Source organism: Microtus pennsylvanicus, chromosome 1 (genome assembly GCF_037038515.1).
Source record: "Microtus pennsylvanicus isolate mMicPen1 chromosome 1, mMicPen1.hap1, whole genome shotgun sequence".
Lineage (NCBI taxonomy): Eukaryota > Metazoa > Chordata > Mammalia > Rodentia > Cricetidae > Microtus > Microtus pennsylvanicus.
This window is the reverse complement of record NC_134579.1, coordinates 108,580,886-108,603,470: the sequence shown is the minus strand read 5'-3', so window position 1 is coordinate 108,603,470 and position 22,585 is coordinate 108,580,886. Positions and strand designations below refer to the sequence as shown.

Here is a 22,585-nt window from a genome sequence, read left to right as displayed (position 1 = left end):
AGCAAAGAAAAACCAGCCTATAGTCCACAACCCTGGACAACAAAGAGGACCCTAAGAAAGACATACATGGATCTACATAGGAGGAGAAAAAGACAAGATCTTCTGAGTAACTTTGGAGTGTGGCAGTCACAGGAGAGGATAGAAGGGGAGAGGGAAGAAAGGGAGGTAAATGGAGAAAAATGTATAGCTCAAGAAAGCCAATTAAAAAAAGAAAGAAAACAGGCTGAACAAGCCGTGAGGAGCAAGCCAGTACAGCATCCTCCAAGGCCTCTGTATCAATTCCTGCCTCCAGGTTCCTGCCTGTCTGACTTCCTGTCTGACTTCCTTCAGTGATGACCAGCAATACGGAAGTGTAAGCCAAATAAACTCCTTCCTCCCCAACTTGCTTTTTGGTCAGGGTGTTTTATCACAACAGAAACCCTAACTACAATAGTATGTCTCCCTTCTTTCTTCCCTCTCCCTTTTACTCTTCACTGCCCTTGAGGCAAACCCAGGGCCATGAGCACCCCAGGCCTGCAGCCAGACATCCTCACGTACTCCCTGACAGGAAGTACCTGTGGCAGACACCGTCTCTGACATGTACACAGTCACTCCATGTTGTCTTGTCTACTTAAGGAAAAGGAGTAAACAGAATCAGATTTGAAAAGGATAATTGCTTTATCCAGGAAGAATAATGACATAAAAAGCCACTTAAACTAGATGTCTCCGCCCAAACGACATTATAATCAGACCAGAAGGCCTGGGGTTCTCACCAAACCACCCACCAAGAACTCAGCCTAGATTGGTGGTTCAAGGCCTCAGGAAGCGACCACTGTGTAGCAAGCAACCCAAGGCATCTCGAGGACAGAGGAGACAGGGTCCCCGCTTCTCAGACGTAGCTCCCTGAGTGTGCCCACTGTTAAATGCCACTTTGTTTAATGAGATAATTCATAAATGCAAATATATGGAAAGAAGAAAGTTTGAATGAAAGCATAGACTCGGTTACTAGTCAGCAGATGCTCCACCTCACCTATAACCCCAACACACACACACACACACACACACACACACTAGTTTGAAACAGTGTGTTGCATAGCCCAGGCTGGCCTTGAACTTACCAAATAGCAGAGAATGACCCTGAACTCTCCATCCTCTTCCTCCACTTCCCAAGGAAGTGAGGATTTTTCTAATAATTCTACAGTCACCCCACCCCACCCCAGCCACAGTTATTCACACCCACCACAATTTGAAAATATTAAACAGAAAATTCTTGAAATAATAAGTTTTAAATAACATTCACTGCGGGATATTGCTATGGCTGCTCCATTTTGTCATCGACTGCTATTCTGCCACGTGCTTTATTAGTTAATATGTTTTGGAGCTGGGGATCAAATGCAGGGCCACTGAGCTACATCCGGGCTCCTGTTGCTCATTTGTAAATGAAGTTTGGTCACGAGCCGACACAAAACAGAGTAAGTGTAGGGTTCAGAATTCCATGACACCCTGGAGGGGGTCTCTGAACACATCCCCATGAGTGAAGGGTTATATTTTTCCCCATTAATACAATAGGAAGTTTGTTAATCACTGTTGTTTCTTTTTGTTGCCTGCAGACTATTCCAGAAAATGTCAGGTTGTGGGGATGACTTCACCAAACAGAAAATCCCTCAGATTCTGTAGAGACAGAAGAAATGATCTCTTGATCTCTCTCCACCTCCCCCCCCCCGACACACACAACTCAATGCGTGGATCTAACCTCTGCTTGCAGAGATCATAACATCCAGCAGGTAGTGGTTGTCCACCAAGCCAGGAGACTGGTACTGGACGGCTTATCAGAAGGGTAAATGACAGATGGTGTACTTCAAGACTCTCAAGCACAGGGTGGGGGGGGGGGCATTTCCTGCTGCAGTCAGAGATCCCTATCTCAACAAATGTTTGCCCAACTCCTGTAGCAAACGCCAGCAGGTAATGTTAGACTGTGTACACCACACGTCCAAGCACGAACCGGAAAGATTAACCCTCGCCCATTTTCTGATCTAACACCAACCACGCCACTTGCATATTTGTGTCTTTGGGACTACAACTTCAGCAAAGAAATACCAAAGTCTGGTTGTGGTTGTGGTAGTGACAAGCAACGGGGAAGCTATCCAGGGGCATTTTAACATTTCCGTTCTTACGCCTCTCTGCAAAATGTGATTTCTTTTTCCTGGCACTTCTGTTGCCTTTGAAATAAGACAGGGTAAATTATTTAAAGCTGCAGACCTACAACACACATCACGCTTCTGTGAAAGAGATGTGGATGCCGTAGCTTTTCCAGCTCAGGCAGGCGAATAAACGTTTAAATATTTTTTTCAACCCACCAGGGAGCCCTGATCTCTGCTTGCAGGTATGTTTGCAACAGTGTTGACAATCATGTTCCTTACAGACTATAAAACTCTGCCCTGGAAGACCCTAATGCCTAGTGATCGAGAAGGCATGCTTAAGGGGACAGTCTACGACAGCCCTCGGGACTGAGGCACGCTTCAGTCAACTGAGCAGCCCCTCTCTAAGTCTCTGGGTCCATGGGTAAGACCTCTTGTTTCTAAAAGCTATGAAATCTAGCTTCTCACTTTCCCTTCGTGGTTAAGTGATTCAGATGTTCTATACCCTTCCAAAGTGAGAGCAAAGCTATGCGAAGATGTGGTTCTCAGTCATGTGTGTTCAGTTCAAGTAGGTGACAATCTGGAGCCCCCCAAAAAAAATTATGCACGCTATCAGTCCAGTCCATCCTATAGCTCTCGGCTCCAGAACAACCAAAATTTGAAAACATTCCAAAGTAATGAGACTTCAAAACACTCTTCTGTGATGCCTGAGATAACACAACAGGGTAACTGTTACGTATCTTGTCTTGGAGCTGATAAATAATGGGCACACTTGGAAAAAAACATGAAGAAATTATGATTCACTCCTTGAGCCAAGTCAGGCCCCCATGCATAACATTCTTCAATGACTCCTTCAGGCTTTTTAGAACAAACAACGGCTCGCTACAAATGATACCTACTGTGGAATTAATTTGATGCCATTATAGAGTCAATGATAAAAATTTAAAGTTACATAGTGTTTTCCAGGCAGTTCCCTCCTTTGAAGATATCTCCTTCCCTTGTACAGTGAGATTTGTGACTTTCTCATCATAGGAGCTAAAAGGTTACCAAGCACACGTCCTGCAGCTGAGAGCCACATAACAGACCATTTCTGCCTCCTCACAGGCCAAAAGAAATCAGAGGATTAGGTGTGAATTCAAGGGCAGGAAGCACACAGTGTCTGGGTCCCTTCCTCAACAGCACTGTCATCACCATTACTGTCATTTCCATCAATATTGTCACTGTCCTCACCATCTTCACCATCCGTGTCATTGTCACCATCACTATATATTGCTATCACCCTATGGTCACCATCAATATCATCACCATCAGCATCATCAGTAGCATCACCATCATTATCACCATCACTATCATCAACATCATCACCACCATCATATTGCCACTAATGAGCACCACTACTACCAATCACCGTCAGTATCATCACCATCTCCACCATGGCCATCACCCACTCCTCTGCAGCTGCTGTGTCTACCATGAGACATCATCCCCCTCCTGCCATCCTGCTGCCTGGAGTCTGAGGCTCACCACCATTTGATTCTGCCAGAGCCTCACCTCACTTCATACACAGGCAAGTTCCTGGCTCGTTTACTGCTTCACAACCCAAATGCAAATGGAGCGATTATAGCCGCCATCAGGGACTGCTCCACCACGTTCGGGGTGAAAGCATGCTTGTGGCAGCAGAAGCAACTGATGTTTTACCTCTTAACCCCATCTCTTGGTCACAGTGTGAACTTCCCTGTGTTTAGGCCACACCTCTCTCTCTGCACGGGAAGCCTCAAACCAAATGCTACCCCAAAGAAATCACTTTTCTTCTGAACTGCTCCGTGTGCTTCAGTGACTCCTGAGTAATGAATGAGCATCGGGGCAGACTTGAACGTGAATTTACCAAGTCTTCTCACTCATTCTGAGGAACACCACCCCCCTAACACACTCCAGTGCCAAACACCTGGAGGTCACGCTTGTCTGAATGTTCCTTGCTCCACAGTGTTCTTCACTTGAACTTCCCAAACCAGAGACGTAACTGACACTCGATAAATCTGTCTTAACTAAACTGCCAAACCACGAGGGCCAGACACAGCCCTTATACGACACAGGGACGCCAGAGTTTCCAAAAGGCCAGAGGACCACTTACCACCAAGCACTACTGCTGGGTTCCCTGTGCCTGGACACGCAGGATTCGTCCCCGTGTTGGGTCGTCAAATGGTCTTGAGCACCTATGGTTTTCAGGTGTGTCGAGTCATTTCTAAAGAGCAGGAGAAAGCACACATGAGCTTCTGCAGGCAGAAGTGTCTCCTAGTTGGCTTTCAGTCTCTTCCACATTCCTCCATACCTGAGAGACAGGGGAGTCATGGGTGACGCTACCCTTCCAGTGTCAATAGCAGCCGAGAGAGTGAGTGACTAGATTCTCAGCCCCCTCCCAGTCTGGAACTTTCTTTTTCACCACTCAGATTTCCTGATTGGCAGCTATGAAAAACCATATAACTCCTGTATAGCCCTTCCAAGGAAGGTCTCTTGTAGATCATGGTGATTTGAATTCACTCTGCATCCAAGGATAACCTTGAACTTCTGGTCTTCCTACCTCCAGTTCCCAAGTACTATGATTGGAGGCAGGTGCTCCAGTGATTGAGCCAGGTTTCCTGCATGTTACACAAGTGGTATACCAACTAAGCCACACCCTTAGCCTCTCCGTGGGCCCTGAGTTATCAATCTTCCAGGTTCTAGGCTCTGCAAGATAAATGTATTTAGGGATAGCTTCTCCTTAGCTGAGATTTAAAAAGAAGGAGGAGGAGGGAAGGAAGGAAGGAAGGAAGGAAGGAAGGAAGGAAGGAAGGAAGGAAGGAAGGAAGGAAGGAAGAAAGGAAGGAAGGAAGGAAGGACTGAATTAAGGCAACCATGGAAAAGAGTCATCTGGCTGACACTTTGAAGCCACAGTCCAACTACAGTGATTTCATGAGACTGCCCCCCTGCCCCAAAGGCTCTTCTGATTAAATGCTTAGTCCCCAGTTGGTGGAACCATTGGGAAAGGTTAGGAGGTGTGGAGATGGAAGACGAGTGTCACTAGGGGGTGGGTTTTGAGGTCTTAAAAGCCCATGCCATTCCCAGTGTGTTCCTTCTACCTCCTCTTTGCAGACCAGATGTAAGCTCTCAGCTACTGCTCCAGTACCATACCCGCCCGCCTGCTGCCATGTCCTCCTCTATGGTGGTCATGGACTCTCACCCTCTCAAACTGGAAGCCCCAAGTAAAGTTTCTCTTCTATAAGTTGCCTTGGTCATGGTATCTTCTCACAACAATAGAAAGGTCACTAAGATGTCAACACTGAAGGAAATCACAGCAGGAACTGAACTGAAGCCATGGAGGACCACTGCTCAGTGGCTCCTCGCAAGCTTGTGCTCAGCTAGTTTTCTTATATAGCCTGGGCCCGTTTGCCTAGGGATGGTGCTGCCCTCGGTGGACCCACCCATAGCCTTCGTCAATCAAAATAATCTCTCGTACACATGCCTGCAGATCAGTCTGATCAAACCACCAGGCAAGTCCTCTTCCTAGGCGACTCTAGACCATGTCAAGCTGGCAGTTAAAAACTAACCAGCCCTAGGCTCATTACCCAGATGACAACGGGGTTGGGGAGGGGTGAGTGGCGTACAAGTCAACATGGGGCTTGTTCTACTCTTGGCCCTTATTATCAAAACAGGACTGATCATCCTGAAAGTATTTCCATAAGACAAATAAATAAAAAAATCGGTAAAAAACAAAAAACGTGAGGAGATGCCCATTTAGCCATCAGGCATCACAGAACAGAAATATCCGCATGTCACCCGGGACCAGAAGGCCAGTTTGCACCGTCCTTCTGCAAGCCCAGTTCACTGGTTAGAGGCCCCATAATTGAGGAGAGGTTGGGATGTCGCAGGTCCAGAGTCCAGTTATAATTTACCTTGGGCCACCTTTAGTCCCCTTATAAATAGACATTTATAACCTACCCCTGTACATGAGCTAACAGCATGGCAGTCAATAGCGAATCCTTCTGAATGTATAAACGTATTGGAAACCCCTCCTTTCTATCAACCAAAAGGCTAAGAGAGACATCCGTCTGGTAGCTCGTGAGGCCTGCAGCAGAGGTTTTCCATCTTTGCTATAAGCTGTCTACCTGATGCTTCCCCCAGTGAGTCTGAAAAGCAACTTGCCTTATTTGGGACTTTGTTACTACAAAACTTCATGAAACAAATCGTTGGAACTCATGGTAACCTGAATCTTTGTTCCCAGGCCATGGTCACTCATATTTGGCTGATTAGAGCTGTGTTTCTGTGTTTGAACTCCAGACCCTTTAATTGAGATAAACAAGCATTGGACATTGTTCCTTTTCCCTTTTATTTGGCTAAAACAAGATTTTTTCAACTGTCTGGAGTCAAGGGGATAAGATGACAACGTGAATGGCCCTGGGTTTCATCAGCAGGCTCGCAAGTGACCCGGGCAGGAATTAAAACAGTGTGAGTGACAGGAAGAACAAAGACAGCCAGACTTTATCTCAGACTTCAGAACTGAAAACCCGTCTGTGTGACCGAGATTCAATTTCTGTCAATTAAGCAAGCGCTTGCCGTACACCTCTGCCCTGCCTGGCGGTCCCCAGACCAACGGTGAATGAGATCCAGTCCTTCCAGGACTCGGGGCTGGAGAAGGGCAGAACATTCATGTATCATTTCATCTGAAGCTGGGGTTTAATAAGATTAGGAGGATGTGTGAGGAGGATGTGCAGGAAGGGCCGTCTAGACAGGAGACAAGGCTTGCTTTCTGGGGCTATTTAATGAAAGTACTCCGGATGAAGGAGGAGGCAGATGGAGCCCACAAGAGGTCACCATATTAGAAACAGAGAACTGAATCTCTCTGTGGGCGTTCCTCCTGACTCTGAAGGTGTCCTGTGTTCGAATATCACCCCACCCCAGCCTCACTTAGGTACGAGAACAGAAATAACAAGTTGATAGAAGGCTAATCTAGAGCAAAGGCCTCTCTCCCTACCGTAGCCCCAGAAGCCTCCGCAGTTCCCTTCCAGCCATCTAGACTGAGCCCACCTCTGACACCTACTAAGATTTTTAGACTTCTCTCCAGGATCAAGCAGCCCCCCTCCCCAATCCAAGAATGACTCTTCGTTCAAACCAAACCTCCTATCTAGATGTCTAAAACCAATTGAAAAGCTTAAAACTCGAGATTTGGTGATGAGACTCAGTGGGTGAGAGATACTTCCATTCCTGGGACCCCACATGGTGGAAGGAGAGAACCGACCCCCGAAAGCTGTCCTCTGACCTCCATGAGCTATCCAAAGCAGAAGTGTGTGTGCAAACAAAACAAACAAAAAACCCTTGATATTGCAAAGAAGTGTGTGCTGGGGTGGGGTTGGGAATTCAACTGGGCCTGCTCACAAAAGATCATCCCAACTGGGCTCATTGACTTTTGATGTTCCCTTGAAAGGAGGGTCCTGAGACCCTCGCCTGAATATCTAGCCACTTATCACAGCCAATTGTACGCAGTTGTGCCCTAATTGTATGTGGCTTTGGGGAGGGGCTAGAGGATCTAAGGAAGGTCTAAGGCAGGAATGCTGCACCGCCAGGCTCGGTGTAAGGAATAAGTATTAATATCTGGATTGAAGATGGCATAATTAAAAAGAGAGGGAATGAATAACTCAAGGAAAATTTAAAAGCTGTGCAATGAAGAAGAGCTGCAATCCCTGCTGCTGGCTGGGTCTGTAGCTAATACATTGCATGACAATTACGTCAATGCTAACTGTTGACTTGACCGTGCGTGTAGGTCGTGTGGGTGATGGGTATCTCCTCATCCCTTAAAGGGCTTCCCAACCTCATCCTATCTACATTCTAGGCAGGTAATTCCCAGAGTGGACAATTGAGTAGTAACCCTAAATCCAGATGCGACCAGCTCTCCCTTTCACAAGACAGAGTTTTCCCTGAAAGACAAAACTGTCCTTGCCAGAGAACCAATCAGCTGTCATTGTACAAAGTGCTATTGTTTATTTATGAAATTTGATGAGTCAAAAAATAGCAATATAGGGCTGGAGCGATGACTCTGCAGTTAAGAGTACGTGTTGCTCTTTCAAAAGACCGGGGTTTGGTTCCCAGAACACACAATTTAAAAAAAATAAAATAAAATAGAAAAGGAGGCATAGCAGTGCATACTTGTCTGGAGAGACAGAGATAAGCAGCAAAGTTTAAGGATTCTCAGATCAACTAGGTTTCCCTCTGGCCTACACACACACACACACACACACACACACACACACACACTCACATGTATAAGCAGTCAATAATAATAATACATTTTTTAAGTACAGCGTGGAGGAGATTGCTCACAAAAATGTGAGGACCAGAGCCCAGATACCCAAAACTCACATCCATACCCACAGCCCACCTGTAATGCCAGCAACCCAGATCGAGGAATCCCTGGAGCTAGCTAGCTGCGGGTTCAAGTGAGACACCCTTCCTCAAAACCTAAGGTGGAACACAATCAAGGGAGACAACTAACAGCAATGTCTGGTCTCAACCCTGGAGCCACAGATGCAGTACACACACCACACATGCTCACAAACCACACACGCACCACACACACACTCACAGAGAAAGAGAGAGAGAGAGAGAGAAAGTACACCAAAGTGTAGCCCTCCAGTGTGACCCTCTGCCTGGCAGAGATGTGTCAGGATTGTCACCTGACTTCCTCCTTAGAATACCAAGCACCTGCCGGGCGGTGGTGGCGCACGCCTTTAATCCCAGCACCCGGGAAGCAGAGGCAGGCGGATCTCTGGGAGTTCAAGACCACCCTGGTCTACAAGAGCTAGTTCTGGGACAGGCACCAAAGCTACAGAGAAACCCTGTCTCGAAAAACCAAAAAAAAAAAAAAAAAAGAATACCAAGAACCCTACTCCTCCCTCTGCCACGCGTGCCTCTCGGAGGCATCATGCTCACAAGAAAACTGTTAAGAAGAGTAAAAGCAAGATGACAGAAATCATTCTAACCTGCAAGTTACAGGAACCTTCCCCAAGCCTATGGCTTTTTTTTCTTTATCCATTTTCAGGTGCGTGTGTGCCTGTCTGTGTATGCATGCTTTGCGGATATGTGTGCACGCGTGCATGTGGAAGCCCAAGGCTGATGTCAGGAATCGTCCTCATTTGCTCTTCCACCTCATTCATTGAGGCAGCATCTGTTAATCAAACCCAGAGCTCACCAATACTGCTCATCTTGCTAGCTGACTTGTGCTGGAGTTTCCTGGCTCAGCCTTCTGAGACTGGGATTACAGGGTGGGGGGGCTGCTGTGTGCACCCAGCATTTCTGTGCATTCTGGAGACCCAAACTCTGCTCTTCATGTTTCCTTGGCAAGTTGTTAACCACTAAGCCATCTCCTCAGCCCCTAAGCCTATGTGTTATTAGAACAGTAATTCCTAGGTCCATGATACATTGCATGAACTTGGGGGGAGGGTCTCTGTATAGAATCAGTTAACTGGCTTCTCTACCACCATTCTGGCTCTTGTGCGAGGTCTAATGTCCCACCTGGCTGGCCGAATAGTCTGCTCACGGCTGCGAAGCGTGGGAAACTGCTCTCTGAGTCTTCCCAGGAGCTAGGATTATTAATTCAAAAGTGGTCCGGCTGGATAACAGCTTTGAGAGGAACGTGCGTGGAAGAATTGAGTGCAGAGCTAGGCTATCACTTCGTGCCGAGCTTTAATTAACTGAGCTGTGTAGGAAGATGGGAACAAAAGCCATGATTAATTGATGTACCTTTTACCGCGGCCATCAAATGCCGAGCCACATACACAAACACAGGCCACCTGCTCTACTGTAAACAGGACCATTGAGGAGCAGAGGATCTGTTCCTTCCACCCACAAGGTTGGGTCTGTTTCCTTGGATTCACCCTACATTGACAAAATAAACTACCTTGAGCCACCTTCGGCCCCCCTGGATACAAAGCGAGAAGGCTGAGATCTTCCTGAGCGTTTTCTGATTCTACTCAACCCCTAAACTCTTCATGGTCTCATCAGTCAGCCTCAAAAACTTGAAAATCATTGTTCTCAAATGGGATAGGATGCTGAGAAAAAGCTCCGCCCAAGGCATCTTCGGGGTTAATAGACACTGTTCGGCTGTGATGTTTAAACAAGCAAGGGCAAAGCCAGCCTCAGAGGAACGCGGCAGCAGGCAGCCTGCCACAGCTGTCTACCTGTGAGGCCCTTACTGCCCTGAGTGATGCGGGATGGCAAACACCTTTCTCGCAATCTAGCCCATGAGCTAACCTCCAGGCCAAAGATCTCTCTCCTGGCTGACATCGGCCTGTGGACTTGTCTACAGTTAAGTCCACCGATGACAAACAAAATGCAAACCATAGTTAGAACCTGGAAAGTTTGGAAGTGTGAGTTACACATGCAGGCTGGAAAATCTGCCCCTGTCCCACCCCGCCCCAGGGGTCCAGCAATTCTTTCTGCCAGCTACAGCCCGTAAGAATGCTAGGCTTTCTGTGCATCCAACTAAGTGGACGCTCAGTCACTCACCTGGCTCTCCCCATCCCACACAGAAGGTACTTACGGGATATGGGGTCAGCGGCTCCCACAGGCTGGCCAAGCCTCCCCTCCAGCACCCAGTGCTCACCAGCCTCTCTCAGCTCCAACCCTGGCTGCTCTGCTCTGCACGGGGCTGGAAGACTGTTTACTTATTCATGGACAGCCTTGGGCTCGGGAGCGGCTTTGTGTCAGTCAATAGAGAGGAAATTCAATCTGTAAATGGGGGCTGCTAGCACAGGGCATATCTGTCATGGTGAGTCACACGGACGGAGCCACCATGGGATCTCGTGTTTCAACAGTAAGCAGGGCCCAGAAGACACTACCTTTCCTACTCTGTCTCTCCCTTCCCTTGTGGGTCCCATACCCCATAGAGCACACAGTTCTGGGAACCTATGGACATGTGAACATAGCGAAGCCCCAATATTGGGTCTCACTTGTATCAAAATGTGCCTTACTCACAAGATGGGGGGAATAAAAGGTGGGGAGTGGGACCCCAAGTTCCGTATCAGTTTACTTTAAACCTAAATTGCATGTTTAAATCTAATTTTTTAAATGGCCAAAAATATCACACACACACACACCCCTTAGCGGCTACTGTTTTGCATCTAGCAAGTACCTACACCGTCCTAGGAAGGGGTTCTTCTCATCTCCCTCCAGCTCATGCATGTGAGACTCATTCACTGGGTCCATGTCACACATCCCACAGGGCTAGAGCTGGGACACTGTGTTTAAAGCTGTCTTCATCCCCGGAAGGCACCTTGCTCCTCAGAAGTGCCAGAAAGCCCATTGTTGAATTAAAGACTTTCTGTCTTGCATCCCACTTGGCCGTGAGTGACAGAGCATTAGCGAGTGGAAATTGAAAGCAAGATAAAACCTTCCCCCAGGAAAAGGAGTCAGACTGCTCTGAGCCCTAGAGAGACATCAATAAAGGAATTCCAGAGATCTAAAGACACTTGTGGGCTGGCGAGGTGGCCCAGCGGGTAAAGCGCTCACTAAACAACCCTGATGACCTGAGTTCAAGTCCCAGAACCCGCACGAACCAACGCCACGAAACTTGTCCTCTAAACTCCACATGCGCATCATGGCACACACACATCATGTGTGCACTCACACACACATCATGTGTGCACTCACACACACTAATCATAATAACTAATTTAAGAAAATCACTTACACACTTCCTCATATGTCAGAAACCCTCAGCCCTCCAGTGCGGCTTTCCATTTAAGGCTGGCATGTTTCACCTCCATATCCGATACCCAGGATTTGTCACCTATATGCTCTGGGCGGTGAACAGCACCGGGACCTTTCTGGGGCTGTCTGTCATGGTATTTAAGCCTCCAAGGAAGACGGTGGGAGGACCCACCACCGGAATTGCCGCTGTCACTCAAAGACAGAGCCCGCAGAGCAGAGAGCGGGACACCTGGGATGCTGCCTGCCTGAGTGCGGCTCCCCAGCAGCCGAGCCTGGAGTTTAATTAAACGCCTTCCCACCCAGGAGCCACCCCATCAGGTTAATCATTCTCCAGAAACCTTCATTTCACCGCTCCTAAAAGCCTCTGACAACCACATGGCTCGGCCGCAGACCAAGCTCAGTTATTTGTCTCGGAACTGAAATTCAGCGTGTGGTATTTATTTTCTAAAATAAAATAATTTGGGAGCTTTGATCTTCAGCTTTAATGCTAATTACTAACGTTCCTGGGGCGATAGCAGGCAGCCAGCACTGTGAGCACTTACTGAACATTAAACCCTACAGTCTAAGCACTTGAGCTAAAGTATCACATGGACCCCTCGGAGACCCATGAGGGCACTGAGACTGTGTCTGTGTTACAGATGGAGAAACTGAGGCACAGCTCAAAAGGAGAGGTATTGGAATTTTAACTTGACCGATCTAGACCTATGTGGCCATGGGGCTTCCCTCTCACCCCATAAGATGTAGGTGGTTGGTACAAATCACAGAGAAACGGGTCTGAGCTGTTTCCAAGGGAACACTGTGTGTGTGTGTGTGTGTGTGTGTATGTATGTGTGTGTGTGTTTACACATATGTGGGTGCATTTGTGTGAGTGTATATAGAGGTCAGAAGTTGATATCTGGTTTCTTCTTCATTGTTCTTCCCCTCATATGTAGAGGTGGGGCACTCGGGGAACACAGAGCTACTGTCTAACCTAGAGTGACTGGTCACCCTTCTCCAGGGAGCCCTTGTCTCTGCCTCTCATACACTCACAGGGGTGCTGGGGATTCAAACTCAGGTCCTACACTTACGTAGCAAGCGCTTTACCCACTGAGCCATCTTTCCAGTTCCCGTTTTTGTTAATAAAATGAAATAAATCAATATCATAAAATGCTGAGAATGTTACAAAGCGAAGATTGAGCAGCCATACCCACAAATAAAGTCAACAAGGCCCTCCTGGTGCCCCGAGAGAAGGACAAGAAGGGAATCATTTCATTCTCTTAACCCACCCTGTCTCTTGTCAGCTGATATCAGGCTGCTTCAGAGCCACTCAGAGACAGGACACGATAACCTGCAGGTGACAGGAAGTCAGATGTTCCTAACACTCTCCTGCTGAGTACCACTCCAAAGAGAAGGCTCCGAAATGAGGCCCTTGATGCCACCTGACCCTCACATCAAAGACAGGCCCCTGGGGTCAGAGGAAGAGAGGAAGAGTCCCTGTGAGGGACACAACAGATATCAAGCCAGATCCCACCCACAGCGTGCTTTGGCAATAAGCCTGGCACTGCTCCCTGCTGTGAAGTGCCGCTCTGGGTTGTCACCTACAGCAGAAGTCCCTACCCTAACCTGGGTGCCTTTGAGGACCAGAACGAACTTCTGTGGTGCTGATTTTGAGTCTTGGGACCCCAGAGGTAGCATGGCCCTATGGAGTGAGTGCTGGGAGGTGAAGCACAGGACGGGAACGTTCAAGTGGGGTCATATGGCAGGGTCTCTTCACTGTTTCAGCGCTGTTACAGAAGATCCCAGGACTAGGAGAGAGGGGGCTCAAGCATGGCTGAAGCAGGTGCAAAGGCCCTGACGTAGGAGGCCAAAGAACGACCCTCCCAAAGCCACTCCCAGGCAACTCCAGCGGACACTAGCACTTCTCTGCCTCCCAGACCCTGAGTTAGTGCGATCTATGGTCCACACTGCAGGATAAGGGAAGGAAATGGGGAAGCAAGATTTCCTGAAACTGCACAAAGGTCTGAAGCCAGAATGGAAGATGAGGGAGGCAAATGAGGTCAGACCTACTTCCTGGGCTGTGATTTTAATGAGAGCCTAGCTGCTTTTAATTTATTAGAGCTGTGTGTGTGTGTGTGTGTGTGTGTGCGTGCGCACGCGCGCGCACGCGCACGCACCCGCACATGCCACCCAGGTTGCATGCTGCCTCAAAATATAACTGCACATGGATCCTGACCCTGCCAAACCCTGATTCGTTAGCCACTTAAGAAAACTAACATTACAACAAGTCTCCATGGATCAGAGGAGAGGTTTAAAACTATCAGTATCTGAAGAACAAGTCCAAATTAATTTGCTTGAGTTACCATGCTTGTGTGTGAACTTAGAAGCTAAGTATGATGTGTTGGGGACACAATGTGTTGAGTTCAAGGCTAAGGTCTCATCATAGTCACTCTGGGGAGTCAGCACAGTCAGCAATGACGTCAGGAAATCCTAGGCTAACCCTGCTTCTGGGGATAGCCGAGCCAGGGCATCAGGACTGAAAGTCCTTCTTCCTGTGTGCTGTGTGTCCATCCTTTCTTCAGTCTGAGCCCCACATCTCTGTTCTCAGTGCTGGCTGCCCTGGAGGCTGTATTCACCATATAGAAGTTCTCCTGGGGTCCAAGCAGAGCCAGTGTGGATTTTTGGATTAGGGCATATTATTCCTTCTGACCAAAATTAAGAGACCAAGCCCTTCCATGTTTGCCTGGCACCAATCTGGGGGTTGCAAAGGTCTCAGTTGGGTGATGGAAATGAGCTCAGAGACAATGAACTATTTCAGCATTGACTCGTCGGGTAGAGACCCCGCAATAATTAGAAAACCCTCCTGTAAAACATGCCGTGCAAAGCTAGAGATGGTGAATGCTTTCGAAGTTACCTCCTGGGAAATAAGGGGACACGGTCTCATAAGTGAAGAGGCTGTTGAAGGCCACACAATTCATTGTCACAGAGTTGGGCTCTGAACCCAGAGCAGGGGCAGAGGTGATGGGCACCCAGAGGAGCATCCGTGGGTTGGTCCCCAGCTTACTACACCACAACATGAGCCTATAGGATCCCATGGAACACATACAGACTCTGTACACAAGTGCATGCACGCACATGTGCGCACACACACACACACACACACATCATTGTATAGGAAATATAAGCAGTGATTGTCAAGGAGTAGACATGGCCCTAGTTGATATTTATTTCTGTCTTCTGTGTCAGGGTGTTTTGCCTGTATGTATCTATGCACAGTACAGCAATGTCTGGTGCCTGAGGAGGACCGAAGAGGGCACTAGATCTCCTGGAACTGGAGTTATAGATTGTAAGCTGCCACATGGGTGCAGAAAACCAAACGTGGTTCCTCAGCAAGAGCACCAACTGTTCTTAACCTCTGAGCCATCTCTTTAGCCCAATGTCTATATTTCTTTGAATAGTCTATATTCAAAGTATCTGAATATTTTATAATAAATTACAGATGGAAAAAAAAAACGCTCCCAGGGCTGTCAGGAAAGGAAGAGCCTTGTGGGCTGGAGACAGGAAGAAAGGCACGCCCACCCTAAGAGGCCTTTGGCTGCTTACCAAATGCCTTCGAAACATTCTTTGAATTCAAAATTCGGTTCGCATTAATTTGTTTGAAGGAAAATAATGGATGTAATTAAACCACCCCTTTAAACTATGCACAGAATGTATCATTTAAACACAGAATATTAATAATCATGAAGATTTAAATAAAACTATTCCAACAATACCCCAAAATACACTCAGCCACATCCTCTACACAGCCCAACAAAGAAAGACCCCAGCTACAAACATGCATTAGCATAGCATTTTGGATGGACAGACATATGGGTGATGCAAATGTTTTCTAAACTCTTATTCTTTCAAAGAATCCCTAATGGAGTTAAAACTATTGACATTATCATATTTTTTAAATGATGCTGAGGAGACAGCTCAATGAAGGATTTGCTTCACAACTATGAGAACCTGAGTTTAGACACCTCCCCCCTAGAACCCACATTAAAAAGCCAGATGCCAGAAGGCTGGAGAAGTAGCTCCGTGGTTAAGAGCATTTGATGCTCTTATAAAGAATCTGGGTTTAGTTCCCAGCACCCACATGGTCACTCACAATCACCTGTTAACTCCAGTCCTGGGGATCTGATGCCCTCTTCTGGCCTCTACAGGGATTGAATACATACAGTGCACATACACAGGCAAAACACACCTATGTATAAAATTGCATCTTTTTAAAAACAATTTTTTACCAGACACAGTAGCACACCTCTGTAACCCCAGTACTAACTAATAGCAGAAACAAGAAGACTCCTGGAGCTTGGTGGCAATTAGTTATTCTTGTGTGCAAGTTCTAGGGTCTCCAGAGTCAGGGAGAAATCCTGTCTCAAAAAATAAGATAGTGATTGAGCAAGATCCCAGATGTTGACCTCTAGCTTCCCATGCACACATGTGCAGGCATATCTGCACATACATATGCAGATATGCACATACAAACATGACAAAACATACAGGGATTATCAGTCCCAAGCATCATAAGTTAAATATCGTGGGATCCTAGATGCCGTATTTAACTCTGGTCCCATGACAATATGTGGATATCAGGATTCTCTGTGAACCCATAGCTTAAAGCCCAAGGAGCAGGACCCTAGTCTCTGGCAGACCCTTTGCAGCAGCTCGCAGATTCAGTCGAGTGTCTGGAGTGAGAGAGGAGAGACTGCTGGAGAAGGGTGTGACTGAAGGGGTCAGAGCCATGCATATTAGTGTTAGCCACCTCTGCTCCAAGTAAGATGCTGGTATTTCAGGTCCTCTGCAACACTCCTTTATGCCTCCCTGGGAGATGAGGGTGGTAAGGGTGTTCTCACCTGGCTTGAGTCAGATGCAACCCTCTATCACATGCCTGTGGGCCTTGCCCTCAGCATCCAGCTGCAGGCACGCTGGGAAGAGGCTGTGCCTTGTACACACGTACATACCCATGCACACATGCATGCACACACATGTGCATACATGTACCACATATGCATACGTGTACACACATAGGCATACTTGCGACATCCCATTCTTATTGGTTAGAATCAGTCACATGTCCCACCTAGCCCCAAGGACTTCTGGGAATGAGGTCCACCTCTGAGAAACAAACAGCTCCCTATCACAACTCCAGGCCAGGAGTAAGGGTGAGTTCCAATGCCGACAGAGCATGTGCCCTGGAGGAGACACCGACAAGTATCCCTTACCAGAACCCTTAGCCGTTGTGCCTGATTTTCTCAGTTTGGGCTCTGAACAAGGCCGCTACCTGCCTCTGCCTCCCAAGTGCTAGGTCTCAAGGCATGCTCCACCATGCCCAGCTCTTGAATTTTCAAAATTCTTGCATGAAAAAAATAATATGGTCCGTGTCTGTCTACACCTGGCTTGTTTCACTTAACAGAATATCCTCCGGTTCCTTTCACTAAAAATGCTGCTACAGCAGACAGCCAGGTGGCAGGGAGGCCACTGCATCCTCCATCTATGGGCTCGGGAGATCATACAGCTAGAACTCAAATAGGGAAAGCACTACAGACGTCAGAGAGGACAGAGGTTGCATAGAGTACATCATGGAAGCTCAGATACCAAACACACCAGCACCGAGGGATAAACCAACCCTGCACTGATCCCCAGACTACCGTGGCAAGAGAAAGCCAATCATCTGCACCGCCAGCACCAGAACCAAAGGCAAGGCATTCAGAGGGCAATTTCTGCCCCCTGGAGGCGGTGCTTTCTGGGGACCAAGCTCATCCCATCCCCCCGACAGCCAGTTGCCAATGCCTTTCTTAAAAGCCCTTCAGGGTACATTTGAGCATCCTCAGCTTTTGTGCCATCCGCTCCTCCACTCTGTGGCCCTAAATAGAACTCCCTTTAACAGCACACCTGTGTCTGCTGCTACTGGAGGCAGCCCTGCGCCAGGCACTGCGGCCTTAGAAAGAATCATCTCATAGCATATCAGAGAAGGCTTTCCCATGCCTCGCAGCCCACGGGGAGGGGAGGAGGTGGAGTCTCCTTACAGCCCCTGGTACAGGGAGGTGGAGTCTCTTTACAGCCCATGGTCAGGGGAAGTAGTGTCTTCCATTCCCTGCAGGAGCAAAAGCTTGTTTACCCAAAGAGCATCCTCCTGTCTCAGCCTTAGACATGCTGTTGGAAGCATCTAGAAAGCCCTTCAAGAAACAAATGCTGCCCACAATGGAGCACTGGACTGAGCTCCCAAGGTCCCAATGAGGAGCAGAAGGAAGGAGAACATGAGCAAGGAAGTCGGGACCACGAGGGGTGCACCCACCCACTAAGAAAGTGAGGCTGATCTATTGGGAGCTCACCAAGGCCAGCTGGACTGTGACTGAAAAAGCATGGGATAAAACCGGACTCTCTGAACATGGCGAACAATGAGGGCTGATGAGAAGCCAAGGACAATGGCACAGGGTTTTGATCCTACTTAATGTGCTGGCTTTGTGGGAGCCTAACCAGTTTGGATGTTCACCTTCCTAGATATGGACGGAGGGGGGAGGACCTTGGACTTTCCACAGGGCAGGGAACCCTGACTGCTCTTTGGACTGGAGAGGGAGGGGGAGAGGAGTAGGAGGAGGGGGAGAAGGGTGGGAGGAGGGGGAGGGAAATAAGAGGCTGGGAGGAGGCGGAAACTTGGTTTTTTTTTTTTCCTTTTCTCAATAAAAAAAAGAAAAAGAAACGAATGCGGTCCTCCAAACCCTGCCCACAAAGTGCCTGTTGACTTAGGGCTAGAAAGACCCTCTCCACTTGAGTTTCCTGCAAAAGGCTTGTGTCTCCATGCCTAGTTTATTTAGTGCAATGGATTAATTCCACCAACTGAGCCACACCCCCAGCCCCTCGAGTGGCATTTGTGAATAATCATTGTTTTCCAAGGGGCAAAGGGGAGTGACAGGGAGGAGGTGTTCCTCCCAACAAGCGTGACTTCTTTAGTTTAAAGAACACCATACCCTAAAACTGCCGGTCATAACATTCAAGCGGCTGACCTCAGACGAAAATGTCAAAGAGATTGCAGGCAGCGTTTTCATGAACGGAAATTTATGCAGCAGGAGTTGTTATTTTTTTAAAAAAATAGTTGCTTTGTAAATGTCATGGCAAGGATGCTAAGCAGGGATGGAGAGAGCCTGGGACTGCTTACATCTATAAAGGGAAAAGAGCTAGGGCGGAGTCTCCCCGCACCCCCTGCTCCTTGGGAGTCTCCTGCCTCCTGAAGGCTCTTCACTGAGGCTCTCCAGAGGATTGTTGTCCAAAAAAACTCAGCTCATTTATTTTGCTCTACAGCAGTGGTTCTCAACCTTCCTAATGCTTTGACCCTTTAATACACTTCCTCATGCTGTGGTGACCCCCCAATGCTGTAAATTTATTTCCGTTGCTACATCATAACTGTAATTTGCTAACGTTATGAATCATAATGCAAATATCTGTGTTTTCCGATGGTCTTTTGGGGGCCATGACCCACAGGTTGAGAACCACTGCTCTCTACATGGAACCAAGCTTGTGTGTGGCTTTGCAGGTTCTCACCCCACTGATGGGACAAACAGATGCAGACACACACAGATGCCACAGGAAGCAGGAGGTGTAAAAGAACAGTAAGTCACATGGTTACTGAGAGAAGTTGCAGGCTCTGAAAGACACAGCTAAAAAAAAGGAGCTGTTAGGGTAAAATGTGAAGACCGTAACAAGAATGAAGGCGTCGTGATGGCAGAGAGGTGTCGGTCGCATCCATTGAGTTCTTCCACATGCCTGGCAGAGTTCCGAGCACACTGTGTCGGAAGCCACCACATCCTTCCCACCGGGTAACTGATACTCTCAGCCTGACTTTACAGGTGAGAACACCAACCCCGAGGCAAGCCACTTAGCCATGGACTCATGGTGTCATGGGTAAGACTGTCCATCTGACAAGATCTGGAATCACCTAGGAGACACCATTGGGGCGTGTCTGTGAGGGAGTCTCTAGACTGTGTTAGTTTTTTTTTTTTTTTTTTTTTTTTTTTTACTGCATAGGCTTTTATTTTTTTTTTTTAGTTGAACCCACAATTTATCTTTTTTATTTATTTATTTATTTATTAAGGATTTCTGCCTCCTCCCCGCAACCGCCTCCCATTTCCCTCCCCCTCCCCCAATCAAGTCACCCTCCCTCATCTGCTCTAAGAGCAATAAGGGTTCCCTGACCTGTGGGAAGCCCAAGGACCGCCCACCTCTATCCAGGTCTCCTAAGGTGAGCATCCAGACTGCCTAGGCTCCCCCAAAGCCAGTACGTGCAGTAGGATCAAAAACCCACTGCGATTGTTCTTGAGTTCTCAGTATTCCTCATTGTCCTCTATGTTCAGCTAGTCCGGATTTGTCCCATGTTTTTTCAGACCCAGGCCAGCTGGCCTTGGTGAGTTCCCGATAGAACATCCCCATTGTCTCAGTGAGTGGGTGCACCCCTCGCGGTCCTGAGTTCCTTGCTCGTGCTCCGTCTCCTTCTGCTCCTGATTTGGACCTTGAGATTTCTGTCCCGTGCTCCTCTGTCTCTGTCGACTGTGTTAGTTGAGGCGGGAAGACGCGCCCAACCGGGAGCAGCATTCAGTGAGCCGGGATCCCGGGCATTCATCTCGGTTTCCCAATTGTGGATGTATCATGGCCTCCTGCCTTCCCCACCATTACGGGTGGCGCCCTCCAACCATGAGTCAACACATACCTTTCCTTCCTTGAATGCCTTTGCATCAGGTATTTTACCATAGGAGTGAACCATAACAAATACGCATGGGCAGAAAGTGAGAGACTGAGGACATACACAGCCTTCAGGCCCTGGAGCTGTCCGTGGTACTGTCCCATCCCAGCACAGGTGAAGTCCCCACGTTGGTGTAAAGGCGCAAAGGCAGACAGGCTCACGCAGCTTGGCAGCCACGCTCAGAAACAATCTAGGAAGCAATAGCATTTGATCTGATCTTTTTCTTTTAGCTTTTCCAGAGCCCTGTCTCCCACCACTGTCTTGGGTAAAGGTTTCCTAAGGGCTTGAGCTGATCAGTGGAACTCTGAATCTGGAGATGCACACTCGTGGACCTTTTAAGGAACTATGGAAGCACCAGTCTTACCCTTTGCTGGGAGAATAGACAATTGAAGTCTTCTAGAAAGAGTTGCAATGGAAACTGCCTATCTAGGACTTAAAAACATTTGCTGGGGGGGGGGGTGGAGAGATGGATCTAGGTAAAGAGTGTGTACTGCTATCACAGAGGACCTGAGTTCAGTTTCAAGCACCCATATGGGGGGATTCACAACCCTCTGTGCCTCCAGGTCCAGGGGATCTGACTCCCCCTTCTAGCTTCTGATGGCACTGCACTCATGTGCATAACCACAAAAATGAAAATTTAAAAAAATAAATCTTTTCAAAATTTAGAAATATAACTTCTGCTTCTACTGCTTGTCGCTAACTCATCATTTTCTGGTCTTCCCTTTGTTTGCCCTTTTGTTCCTCTTCTACTTTATTTTCTTCATCTGGTTTCCAGTGTCGAATACTTAGGCTGACTTTTAATATTCTTTTTGAAAGAAGCGATTCTAAAGCTGTGTGTTTTCTTGAATGTGGTTGTGTCACAGTCTTAACTAGCAGTATGGGAAACTACAGCCCCAACAACCTCCTTCTAAGTGGAGATTGCATCCATTTATGGTAAGAGCAGGTCCTGCAAGAATCATGAAGGGTCCTGTGAGGAGATGCGTCCCCTCCCACTAGAAGTGAGTAGAAAACCATGGATGGCAGAGGTTAGAATTCTACCTGTCCCTGACAAGGCCAGCTCTTGACAGTGTGAGGCAAACAGGACTGTCCCTTTCATGTCTTCTCTCACACAGAGCCAGTGGCTTGTCCCTGGGGCTGAATAGAAAAGTATTACAGTCTGAGAGCTCAATGAAAAAGGTGTTCTGTCTCTTGGTTTGAAAAGCTGGAGGTCCAAAGTCAAGGGGCTGGTGTCCCTGGTTTCTTTTCAGGGCCAACTGGGAGAACCTGCTTTAAGCCTGTCCCCAGGCCTCTCTCAGCCTGTGGCATTCCTCAGCTTGGGATTGTAGGAGCCAGCCATGATAAGCTAAATATGAACAGATCACCCAAAGGAAGTTCTTTACTTCCAACCATTATCACCTGCCATAAGTTTAATGGAGGCCTGAGTTTCAGTAGTTTATCCTGAAGCAATACCTAGTTGCAGGAAGGACCATAAACTAAGATTACCTGAGCACCACCCAAGAACAGACCATCCAAAGGAAATGCCTAAGGTTCCAACTGCTGTAGATAGGGCCACCTGCCAGCATGCTCACCAGGACATCCCTAGACAAATGCCAGGCAATTAGGGGTCCTGAACCTCAGAAACCCCTCACCCCCACTTCTACTACTATAAAAACCCAACTCTATCTGAGCTCAGGGCTCTCCGTTTATTTCAATACATTGGACATACAGAGAGACCAAGTTTGCAAACTTGCATAAAATAAAGGCTCTCTGCTTTTACATGCAGGACTCGGTCTCCTTGTTGGCTTTTGGGGGATTTTGTGGATTCAGGCCTAACAGGATAATTCTCTGGTGTCTTCATACCACTCTCCTCTATGCATGTGAGAAATCCCACTCCGTAAGGACACATGTCACATTGGGTTTGGGCCACTGAATAACCTTAACTAACCTTGCATCTGTGACAACAGATCCCGTTTTCAAACAAGGTCATGTTCACAGG

The 22,585-nt window shown here is 47.7% G+C and overlaps 1 protein-coding gene across 10 annotated transcripts in view; it reads right to left on the bottom strand.

Moving 5' to 3' along the window:
• Window positions 1–22,585, bottom strand: part of Rimbp2 (RIMS binding protein 2) — a 192,566-nt gene that overhangs the window by 128,475 nt on the left and 41,506 nt on the right. For 7 of the 10 annotated variants that reach the window (XM_075978038.1, XM_075978042.1, XM_075978046.1 and 4 more), the window contains exon 2: window positions 4,249–4,359. The exons of 2 other annotated variants lie outside the window; for them this stretch is intronic. The gene's annotated coding sequence lies outside the window, so the exon portion shown is untranslated. Of the gene's footprint in view, window positions 1–4,248; window positions 4,360–10,686; window positions 10,710–22,585 lie in introns of those variants that run through there. One more of the 10 variants, XM_075978034.1, reaches the window with a different exon arrangement.